Source organism: Topomyia yanbarensis, chromosome 3, assembly GCF_030247195.1.
Source record: "Topomyia yanbarensis strain Yona2022 chromosome 3, ASM3024719v1, whole genome shotgun sequence".
Taxonomy (NCBI): Eukaryota; Metazoa; Arthropoda; class Insecta; order Diptera; family Culicidae; genus Topomyia; species Topomyia yanbarensis.
The window spans coordinates 92,689,071-92,700,140 of record NC_080672.1 but is presented as its reverse complement, the minus strand read 5'-3'; the positions used below and the strand labels follow the sequence as shown (position 1 = coordinate 92,700,140).

Genomic DNA, 11,070 nt, shown 5'->3' with positions numbered 1-11,070 from the left:
CAGTGTACAAAGATGATTATATGTATATCGTCCACAACATGTCTTTCGAAAAAAGCTAATTGGTTTAGCATTGATAAATGTCAATGCAACAAAATGATAATGGAAAATCCCGAATTGCGCGAGTGCTCGTTAAAGGATAGCATAGGCCTTTCGTTCTAATACATGATTCAGAACTATAATGGTTCCATTTTTCGCCATGTTCACTAACACAAATGAAACAATCTTTCTTCCTCCAGCACACAGCCTGTGACACAGGAAAGAAATTAATACATAAAATGTATCGAAATTTTAGGTAGAAGTAATCATTTTTTAAGCTATTCAACTAATTTCTGTTTGCATAGCTTTGATTTTCATCTGCACTTCAAATTCGGCTCGTTACATTGCAATGTTTGATGTGAAACTAGTTATTATCAGTTGTTAACCTTCGTATGGTAATTTCCTGCGAGCACAATTCTGAGAGTTCTTCTTCTAACAGCTGTCTAGGTTCATTAATATGTGTGATGCTTTGCTTGCTTTGTGCGGTTGATGCAATCGTATGCCGCCTTGAAATCAATGAACAGGGGGTGCGTTGGGACCTGGTATTCACGGTATTTCTGGAGGATTTGCCGCGCGCTGAAGTTGACAAAATCGGCCTGATAACTTCCCACGAACTCATTTGTAACAGGCGATAGGCGTCGGAAGATAACCTGATATAACACTTTATAGGCGGCATTCAGGATGGTGATCGCTCTATAGTTCTCACATTCCAACTTGTAACCCTTCTTATATATGGAGAAATTACCTCTTGCTTCTACTCCTCTGGTAGCTGTTCGGATTCCCAGATTCTGACTATCAGTGTGTGCAGACAAATGGCCAGCCTTTCCTGATGAATTCAGCTCCAATACCATCCCTACCAGCTGCTTTATTGTTCTTGAGCTGTTGAATGGCATCTTTAACTTCCCCCAGCGTATGAATAGGCTGGTTTCCATCGTCTGCCGTACTGATGTAGTAGTCTACTCCTCTGCCTTGGCCTTCTGCATCCGATTCATCATTGCCATTAAAGTGTTCAAAGTAGTGTTGAATCCACTTTTCAGCCACTTCTCGTCCATCCGTCAGAATGTTTCCATCCTTAATCCTACACATTTCGGCTCGCGGCAGGAAGCCTTTGCGAGATGCGTTGAGCTTCTGATAGATTTTTCGGGTTTCTTCAGAGCAGTACAACTGTTCCATTTCCTCTGTTGCTTCCGCTGCAGTCGGTATCGGTCTACGCTCAGCCGCATTCCATGCTGCAGCATCAATGCCCGCGCTGCGTCCTTCTCTTTTAGAATTTCTCTACACTCATCGTCAAACTAGTCGTTCGGTTGACTTCGTTCCACATGCCCGACGGCGCTTCCAGCTGTGTTGTTTAAAGCTGTTTCGATAATGTTCCAACAGTCCTCAAAAGGGACCCCATCGAGCACACCCTCATATGGCAACACTGCCTCCAGATTTTGCGCGTACGTTGTGGCGCTTCTGGTTGGTTCAGTCGCCCAAGATCATACCGAGGCGGGCGTCGGTATTGTATACATTGTTAATTACGGAGATTTTTGGGCGCAGTTTTAGTTTAGTTTCTGACGTCGATAATGTCAGAGAAGTAGTGCCGTCCATCGATCAAAACGTGGTCGATTTGTGATTCAGTCTGTTGTGGTAACCTCCAGGTGTACTTATATGGGAGACTGTGCTGGAAATAGGTACTACGTATGGCCATATTCATGGAGGCGGCGAAATCAGTTAGTCGTATGTCGTCAGCTGGTGCGCGCTAAACTTCCCAATAGTCGGTCTAAATTCCTCCTCCTGGCCAACCTGAGCATTTAAATCTCCTATGATGACTTTGACGTCGTGGGTTGCGCAGCTGTCGTATTCGTGCTTGAGTTGCACGTAGAATGCGTCCTTATCATCATCAGTACTTCCGGAGTGTTGGCTGTGCACGTAAATTATGCTAAAGTTGAAGAACCGACCCTTGATCCTCAACCTGTACATTCTTTCATTTATCGGCCACCATCCGATCACGTGCTTCTGCATGTTACCCATCACGATGAAAGCCGTTCCCAGCTCGTGTGTATTGCCGCAACTCTAATAGCTGTTGTGATAACCTCTAAACGTTCGCACCATTGATCCGTCCAAGCAAACCTTCTGCAACGCTACTATGCCGAACTCGCGATCCTACAATGCATCGGAAAGTATGCGGGTGCTTCCGATGAAGTTGAGAGCCCTACAGTTTCATGTCCCAAACGGTACTCCTTATGCTTTGCCTTGGTCTTCGCCGATTGTGCCGGTCTGTATATCTCGTTGATTGTTCGTTGTTTTATTTTTTATGGCTGGCTTATAAGGCCTGACACTAACCTCCTAAATTTCCGGGGGACCATGGTGCATAGTTTAGCTTAGAGTCCTTCGCTAGCACTCCGACGATAATCAGCCGCATCTAACATGGGGAACAGACGCTCCGCTCCAGGTTTACCGAAGCAACCCCCCTCCCTTCCCTGTCTGCGTAGGACTATAGTTTTGCTCGTACCCCGGCCAGTACCGCACGGAGGGATAGGAGTTGCATGGGCGTATGCTAAGGACCACACGTGGGGTCGATTTTATTCATTCAGATACGCATTACCCAGCCATTTACCTTCTTGATTATGTTTCTGTCTGAAATGCGTCGAATAGGGGAACATGGGGAGACTTGACCAAGCGCAAAATTATATTTTCGGCTATGGCGTCTTCTATCGATTATTAATTTTTTTTTTAAATATTTTTATACTTGTTTCGATCCCTTAAGGTAATTTTGAAAGTTTGGAGTAAAAAATCCTTTCCTTGCAGAAAATATTACGTGATTAATAAATTTGCATTAAATGATGTAATTTTTTATCAAACTTTGTATGGACATATCTACTCGACTACTAATTACTATTAAAGGACTAATATACCATCTTAATCCTTGTGAATCAGTGAAATGATTTTACATAAACTGGAACATTGGAATAGTTATTACTAGAATTCGCATGAAATTGAACGCAGTAACTAATGTTGGGGAGACTTGACCAAGATTTTATGGGGAGACTTGACCAAGTGGCGATCAGCTGAAGAAAGATACAAAATTCCTAATATTTGTCATGCTTTGGTATTTACTGTTAATGTTAATCACGCCATAAAAAAATCCCACCCAAACATAAGTCTTTATATTTTAAAATTTGTCAGCAAAGTTAGCAATAGTAGGACTGATTTCGTGACGTGTGAACATGCAATGCAAGCAGTACAGTTAATCCTTAAAAAGAAATGCATTTAAAAAAATCAAAATTTATCAAATGCAACTCTTTTATATTTTTACTGCTACCTAAGGATCTCGACAATAGGGAAAAAAATAATTACAGTATGTTTTATGTTAGTATTTTTTGTTATGATTTTTCAAAATTCTCTTGGTCAAGTCTCCCCACGCATTGGTCAAGTCTCCCCGCAATGGGGAGACTTGACCAGAAAAAACGATCACAGAAAAACTTTTGTAACTTTTCAAAAATTAAATTAAAAATTCTGCAAAAAATCATGAAGACGCGCAATAACTTTGCGCATTATATCTGAATGATTTTTGGGGGATTAAAGGCTTTTTTAGAGATTTATACAGTTTTAGCTAAAAACCTGGTCAAGTCTCCCCATGTTCCCCTACTCTCAGATATTTGTTTGCAACTTCGCTCACTGCATTTTAGGATTTCAAAGACTCATATATTCACACTTCATAGTTCTAGGATATTTCAATAAAAATGTATATTACGTAAATAAACAAAAATTCAAACAATAATATACAATTACTTTTAGTAAAAATGTGTCTGCGTCCCTTTTTCTATTTTCGTGTTATGGACCAAAGCTCCTCACTAAAATCGCGAACGTATAATTATGATTATTATCAAATCGTTTTTCCCAGCCAATGGTTGTATTGGAAGGTTTAGTACAGCTCCAACACAAACACAATTCATGGTATTTGGAACCCGAATCACAACTCCCACTCTTTCTTTTGTTTATATAAACTATGATAGTTGTTTTCCCTGTTATCGCGAGTTTACTTATTTTTAATCAGTTTACATCATACATTTTTTGTAAACACTTAAATATACAAATCTACCAAAAAACACAGGAAAAACATAACTATTTACTAATAAGATAAATTCTATAACAGTCAATTCTTTTACATTAGGTTGTTTCGATTTTTACAAAGGCAGATGTTGGATAGGAAAACCGCCTAGCAGTGGCCTGATTCTAGAAGACCCTTAGTACGTAACATCACTTAAAGTAAGTATATAATCATAAGGGTCCCTCTGACTACGTCTTGTTGTATTCCTAGCTGGTGCTTGCCGGCGGAATCTTTCCCCCTCAACAGGTTCGGGTTCAGCTTCGTCAAACAGTGGCCACACGCGATCGCTGTCGTCTTCATCTTGGATCTTGATGGATACTCCAACTTTCGTGCTGGAACTAGAATGCACATCTGGAGCCGACTCCAGATTCTCACTTCCACCAATATCTGCAGGAGCAGTTGATACTGCTACTAACAAAACAAACAATGCTAATCCTTGGAAGATCATCCTCGATCGATTTTTTTAAGCGAGCACTACAAATTTAATTGGCTGACGGCTTTTAAGAACACGATGACGACTAAACGAAAAACGAAGAAGACGTAGCAATTTATAGCGATGTATGGAATAGAAACGTGTGGTGGAACTTACGTGACTTATGTTAACAGTATAAATGCAATCTGGATGTTGGAAAGACGCACAATGCTTGGCTGCTAATCGTTCCAGTTTTTTGGTGGTGTGTCACTAATTAGCGTGTGTTAGCTTGGTTCATCGGTGAAGATATCCTTGAAGTAGATGCATGTTGAGAAATCAATTAATACGATAGGAGAGATTTTTAAAAGGCGTCTACTGTAAATGAATCACAATCTTTCTAAACATGTTCGTGAATTTGTACGTGGTACAAAAGAAACTCACAATAATCCATGTTGTAGCACATCATTCAGAGTTCGTTCAAGAGTGCAAGAAATTATTACAGTACAGTACTACAGGTATTTATCAAGCAAACTTTTAATCTAGGGTGATCTTTTGTCTTTCCGGCTACTAATAATTTAGATTTGGTTTGATTTGTGGTCTTCGTATTTTTGCCTGGTAATTTTTTTTAGCAAAATGTCTCCATTTTCAGCATAAATGAAAATCAATGTTCTAACCCGTTCGTGCATCTATTCTCACTGCAACAATCCAATTATCGTCTCCTTGACGTGTCAAATTTCACATCATCGAAAAAAATCGGGTTGAAACGCAATGTTTTTTTATCCATTGCGCCGAACAATTTCTAATTAGCTATCCCGATTATAGGTGCCGTCGCATAATTTGTAAAACGAATCATTCTACTTTTTTCAGCCGATCAAAACAAAGGGTGACATCACGCAATGTACTGGATACTAAGGTGTGACAATGCTGTATTGCTCTCTCGCTCAATGTCTGTAAATTTATTACGTAATAAAGTTCAACTCCATATACTTTCCATATATCTGCTGTCCACGTGCTTCACAGAGATCGAGCGAGAGAGCAATAGCATTGCCACACCTTAGTATCAACCACATTGGACAAGAAAAATCTCTTCAGCTGTTAGAAGAAGAGCGCCCTGTATTGCACTAGCAGGAAATAATCATACAAAAGCTAACAACTGGTAGTGACTAGTTTCACATCAAACATTGTATTGTCACGATCCGAATTTTATGTGTAGATGAAAGTAACTTATCTGCAATCAGCAATTGCGTTGCGTAGATTGCAGACTGATGACTCTCATTTCCAGCCAGACTACTTGAGGAACATTGTTTGGGAATAACAATTGATTCAGTCCAAGCGAGAATTTCGCCTGAGAACCACCATTGCTGACCACGACCATCTTTATCCGTAACTTGGGATATGAGAAAGGAAGTGTTTATGTGGTACTTACTTAACGGGAGGCCCCGACTCAGCGACACTCCCATAAGTACCACGGATTGGGTAGTGGGTAGGTTGTTAGTCAGGATTCGCCTCAAGCAAGCTATGCGACTGAGAATATATTTTCGTGCATAAGGAGTTTGAATACTTTATTGACTGTAGGATCCGTAAATGTTCTATATGCGAAGGCGTTTAGCTCTGGATAACCGTTTATCGAGTTCATTAAAAACAACTTGAACTCCGCACAGCCGGCTCTCGGGAGTGTTGTCGGCTATATAAAGTGGTCCATAAATAATGAGTTTAAAGGGATGCGTTAATCTACATAAATTTTAGCAAATTGGAAAAGGGGTATTGTGAGCTATTAATAAATTTTGTCACGCAAAGATTGCCCAATACTAACTAACTCTCTTATATTACCGCGTTCTATATCCCTTTTGTCTAATACGAACCAAATGATGTTTTTTTTTACTTTTCATTTTCATTTCATTTTCATTTTGCATCGTTTGGTGGGGCAATGAGAGCGCAAGTCAGGCCGATGATAGGAAAGGTGATGGCAGAATGGTCCATGCAGACTAAAAAACGCCATGGGAGAGGAACAGGGTGTGGGTTGGGGTAGGGTTAATGGATAGATGTATACTTGACGAATAATTGCGCTGCAGAATGTGATGAAAAGGTACATTGAACAGTACTACTGTTGACTGTTCAGAAATAAATATAATATGTTTCTCCATAAGGTTTGATAGCTAATGTATGTATTTTGTGATTAAGTGTTGCCAATTTATAAGTGATAAAAAGAGAGACCGTAACCGTAGATGTGCATGGAAGATCGCGAAAAGATCAAGCGTTTGTATGTTCACGTGTTTGTCGCATATGCCAGAACGTATGTCATTTTGCGTGTATAAATTCGATTTTGTAGCTGTGTGGCCATATACATATTCGAGCGGACCGTGCGCTTGTTGCTTAGTTTTTAGTGTACGGTTCAGGTACTAGAAGATAATTCCCCCATAACGCTAGAGTTCCCGGTTTCCATGGAATGTGTTGTCTTATGAATATGAGCCTAATTTTTTTATTGGTCTCTAGTAGAATCTAGGCTGTTAAGAACGAGGGCAGGGACATCCTAACGTGACCGACTCATGATCGCGCGAGCGGTGGGTTGTTGGCGAGATCGCGAGTATGTATGGATGATTACAATTGCATGTTCGCGTTTGTGACCCGACTTGTGTTATCGCGAAGGCTAACGGCGTTTGTATGTTTTGAATGAGATATTATGTGTGTATATGAGAGAATATGTAATTGATTGTGTCAGTGAGCGTTATAATGAATCTAGGTTAAGATATAGTAATAAAAGGAAAATGAGCATGCCGAATTAAAAGAAAAAAAAATGAAGACATTAAGTAGAAGTGTATAAATTCACTGATTTTTTGGTTTACATGAGTAGTGGAAAAGCAAACTAATAGAAGTAAAACAAAAACAGACAAATGAAGTAGAAGAAAAGAACGGGAGGGACGTTCATCTTTCTATCGAATTCTAAGTTGCTTATATTTGGGAACATAGCCACTTTATTTGACGGTTTGGTTCGCGTGGATGATGGTCCTTCAAAATTACTAGGCACATTTTGAGCATTTGACTTGATATTATCCCAATACTTTGGATAGTTCACTTAAATTTTAAATTCAATGCATTGTGCAAATTGAATGATATTTAATTTAGATTATATGTAATGAACTATCAACCATAGGATACTGAATCGGTCTGGATCTAGTTGAATTGGTAGCAAAAATAATTCAATCTGCCAGTCGTCAGGGTATCCCTTCGCTTCTATCCACTGCCTGAAGTACCCGCCGTGTTCCTATTAGATTCTAGGGACCAACAGAATCTAAGGTCTCCAAGCTACAAATCCCTGAGCATAAATATTTGCAGTCTGAAGTCCACCGCCAAGCCCACGGATAACTTATCTGCAATCAGCAATTATTTTAATAACTTGAAATTGTCACAAAATCAACGTCGGCAAAGCCTCCAATCTAATGATATCATAACGTGCTAAATTAGTGATAGAAATGTTTACAAACCGCGTTTATTTGTTTATATCAAGCAAGGAAATGTATGATGCCAATACCAATGTTGTCTATGTCATATAGCACTTTTTTTAAACTCTGAAATTCATCCGAGAATCATGATTCGAATGAAGCAAAATACTAGAAGTCTTCTATTACTTTCGTCTTTGAAGAGGAAAAAACTGCACATAAAAGGGAACGCGATCCATAGTGAAAAATAATGCGTGTGAGTAATTTTACATTGACCCCAGATCGAGCTGTAAATATCTTACGTATGTGTTGATGACCATACCGACACCAAAAAAAAATCCCGTTAAATAATACCAAGACTTGAACCGACAATCATTGACTCACCAAAGACATCCCCTTACTGACTGAGATAAAGCGACACATAACAACGTGAGCGTGAACGATCCAAGTCCATTGAGCTGCGGCTCGTGCATGTATTGAATGAATAGCGCGCAAGTTTCGAGCAGAATAAAGAATGTAAATTACCATAGGAACATACAGATTTGAATGATTTTCAGGGTTTATTTTACGTGCATGATATTTAGCATAAATTTATTCGTGAAGCATAATTTCACCAATAGATTTTCTGCGAAATTATGGAATTCGCTTAAGTTAATTTTCTTTTTTGCTGTGTATATTGTGATGACCATAAAAGCATAAGAGTTCCATAAGGATTTTTGTCGAAAGTGAGGTATCTGTTGGATTGTATTCTGTATCACCACTGATCCACAATGCACAAATAAGGTTACCTGATTTGTTTAGAAAATATCGAAAAAAAACCAAAACATGGTTGTCCCATCCATAAGGGACGATCCATAAATGACGTAGCATTTTTGAGTGATTTGTAACACCACCCTCCCCCATCGTAGCCTTTCGTCACAAACTACTATATACCCTAGAGTGCGCAGAAAAATGATGAATTTTTGAAAACTCAATCGGCCCACCCCTGAGTCGATTCCTAGTCCCACCAGGAGTACTTGCTCCAAATTTGAAACAAATCGGACAAGTCTAGCTACCGGACCAACGTGCTTGAAGTTCGTATGGGATTTTTCGACAATTTACATGAAGAAAACCCACTAACTCGCATTGTCGCCGCTAGGTGGCCCCGTATGCATAGTATTGTCATTGTAAGTGAAAATAAGAAAGATAATTTAATTGTGTACAACTTTGTTGAAGACTGCTAGTCAATCCGGCTTTGTTAAAATAAGTTATTAAACTTTTAACGAAGTGATGTCTGAGTCAGTTTTGCATAGGGCCTATCAGTGCATGGTTGTGTATCGGTACTCGATTCCCGCCAACTATACATTTTTGTGAGATAATGGTTAGATTTAGCTGAATAGTATGTTCAGAAGAATTGTATTACATAATACGAGTTATATTTTGGTTAGAAAATTTTAGTTGCACCTGTGACCTCATAGAGGGCGCCAGCACTAACTTTTCATAGAAGTGAGATAGCATATCGAAATGTTCGGAAGAATTATTTAAAAATGCTTGTTCTACAACTTTGTAGAAGACACCTAATCTCTATCTCTTTCCGGTGAAAAGTTAGTGTTGGCGACCTCTATGCGGTAAAATGAGGAACTAAAATTTTCTAACCAAAGCATGACTCATACTATAAATCTTCTGAACATAATTATTATAACGTGTTTATCTATGTAGTGTGAACATATTATTATACTACGTTCACACTAGGAGTTAAAACATGTTTTAACGCTATCTTGATGGCATTTTTCTTGTTGCTAATTATCAAAACATATTTTAACTCTGTAGTGTGAACGTAGTATAATACTATGTTCACACTACATAGTTAAAACACGTTATAATAATTAGCAACAAGAAAAACATCATCAAGATAGCGTTAAAAAAGCGTTTTAACTCGTAGTGTGAACGTAGTATAAAAGGCTAAATGAAAATGTGAATCTTGAATGGCGTTTTTCTCGGCTTGCTGTTTTTCAATATGGGACTCTTATGCTTTAATGGGCAGTGTACACAGGACCTATATTATGAAATAGGGACACAATGCAACTTTTCACTTCTTATAAACCGGATTCTACTTTAGTTTTCAGACAAATGGCTTAGTGGGCCTACTTGGGACTACCTTCCTCTACCTATGGAATTATAATATTAATTATAATGTAATGTTTATTTTAACAACAGTTTTGAAGTAAGAACAAACATGTGTGTACTTTTTACTAGTTTGGTGTTAAATTCCATATGAATGTAATTTCAATTTCACTGAAAATTACAGTAATTATTTTGAATTTTTCCCCCCTTTTTATTAACGACTTATAGTGAGTCAATCTTTTTCCTTTTTTTATTTTGTAACGACATATAATTAGCAAGGGACTGGAAGGTGAAGTATTTTTCAAGTATTAAGAGCCATAGTACTCAAGGAAGATATTAAAATCAATGATCTCCAACTTCACAACTTGGGTGAAAATTCACTTTCTAAACGGCAAATAGAAAAACAACTCGAAAAATCAACTGACAATAAACAATATTTTAATGGCACCGAAAATCGTGTCCAATATTGACCAACTACATATGTCGGGAATGCGAACAAAAAAAACTATTCGAATTTCTATTAGCACAAAAATGGACAGAACTCACTTCGTTTTTATTGATGTTACTTCTACAGTGCCTTGGAACTAACTGCGGCGCTCTTTGCTGATTTTTAATCCAGAGATAATCACGAACCTTCGTTGCAATGATTAACGAAAATGGTGTCATGCATGTATAGCAGTGTTTGTGAAATTCGGACAGTGTAAAATTAAAAACCGAATTAGTATATTGATCTGATCTACACAGCCTCCTGGCAAGGCTATGACGATGTATAGGCTTTTAAGTAGCCAACATATTTAGAGGCTGAGAGTAAGAGTGGGTTCAAATTTTGTTCAGAGCAAAAGTGGGTTCAAATATTCTGTCAAATCAAAAATGGAATATTTATCACAACCTCAGACAAAAGTTTAGCGCAAAAATGGTTCGAAATTTTTTTCGAAGAATAAGAATGGTATAGAATATTAATATTAAGAATATTATAAATTATATTATTT

The 11,070-nt window shown here is 38.2% G+C and overlaps 1 long non-coding RNA gene across 1 annotated transcript; it reads right to left on the bottom strand.

The window, feature by feature from the left end:
- Positions 1-3,732: 3,732 nt before the first annotated feature.
- LOC131690267 (uncharacterized) lies at positions 3,733-10,763 on the bottom strand. Its single transcript, XR_009305541.1, has 3 exons — positions 10,628-10,763; positions 4,719-4,852; positions 3,733-4,647 (listed from the first exon to the last, which is right to left on the bottom strand). It is a non-coding gene; the product is annotated as an uncharacterized LOC131690267 (long non-coding RNA).
- Positions 10,764-11,070: the final 307 nt, after the last annotated feature.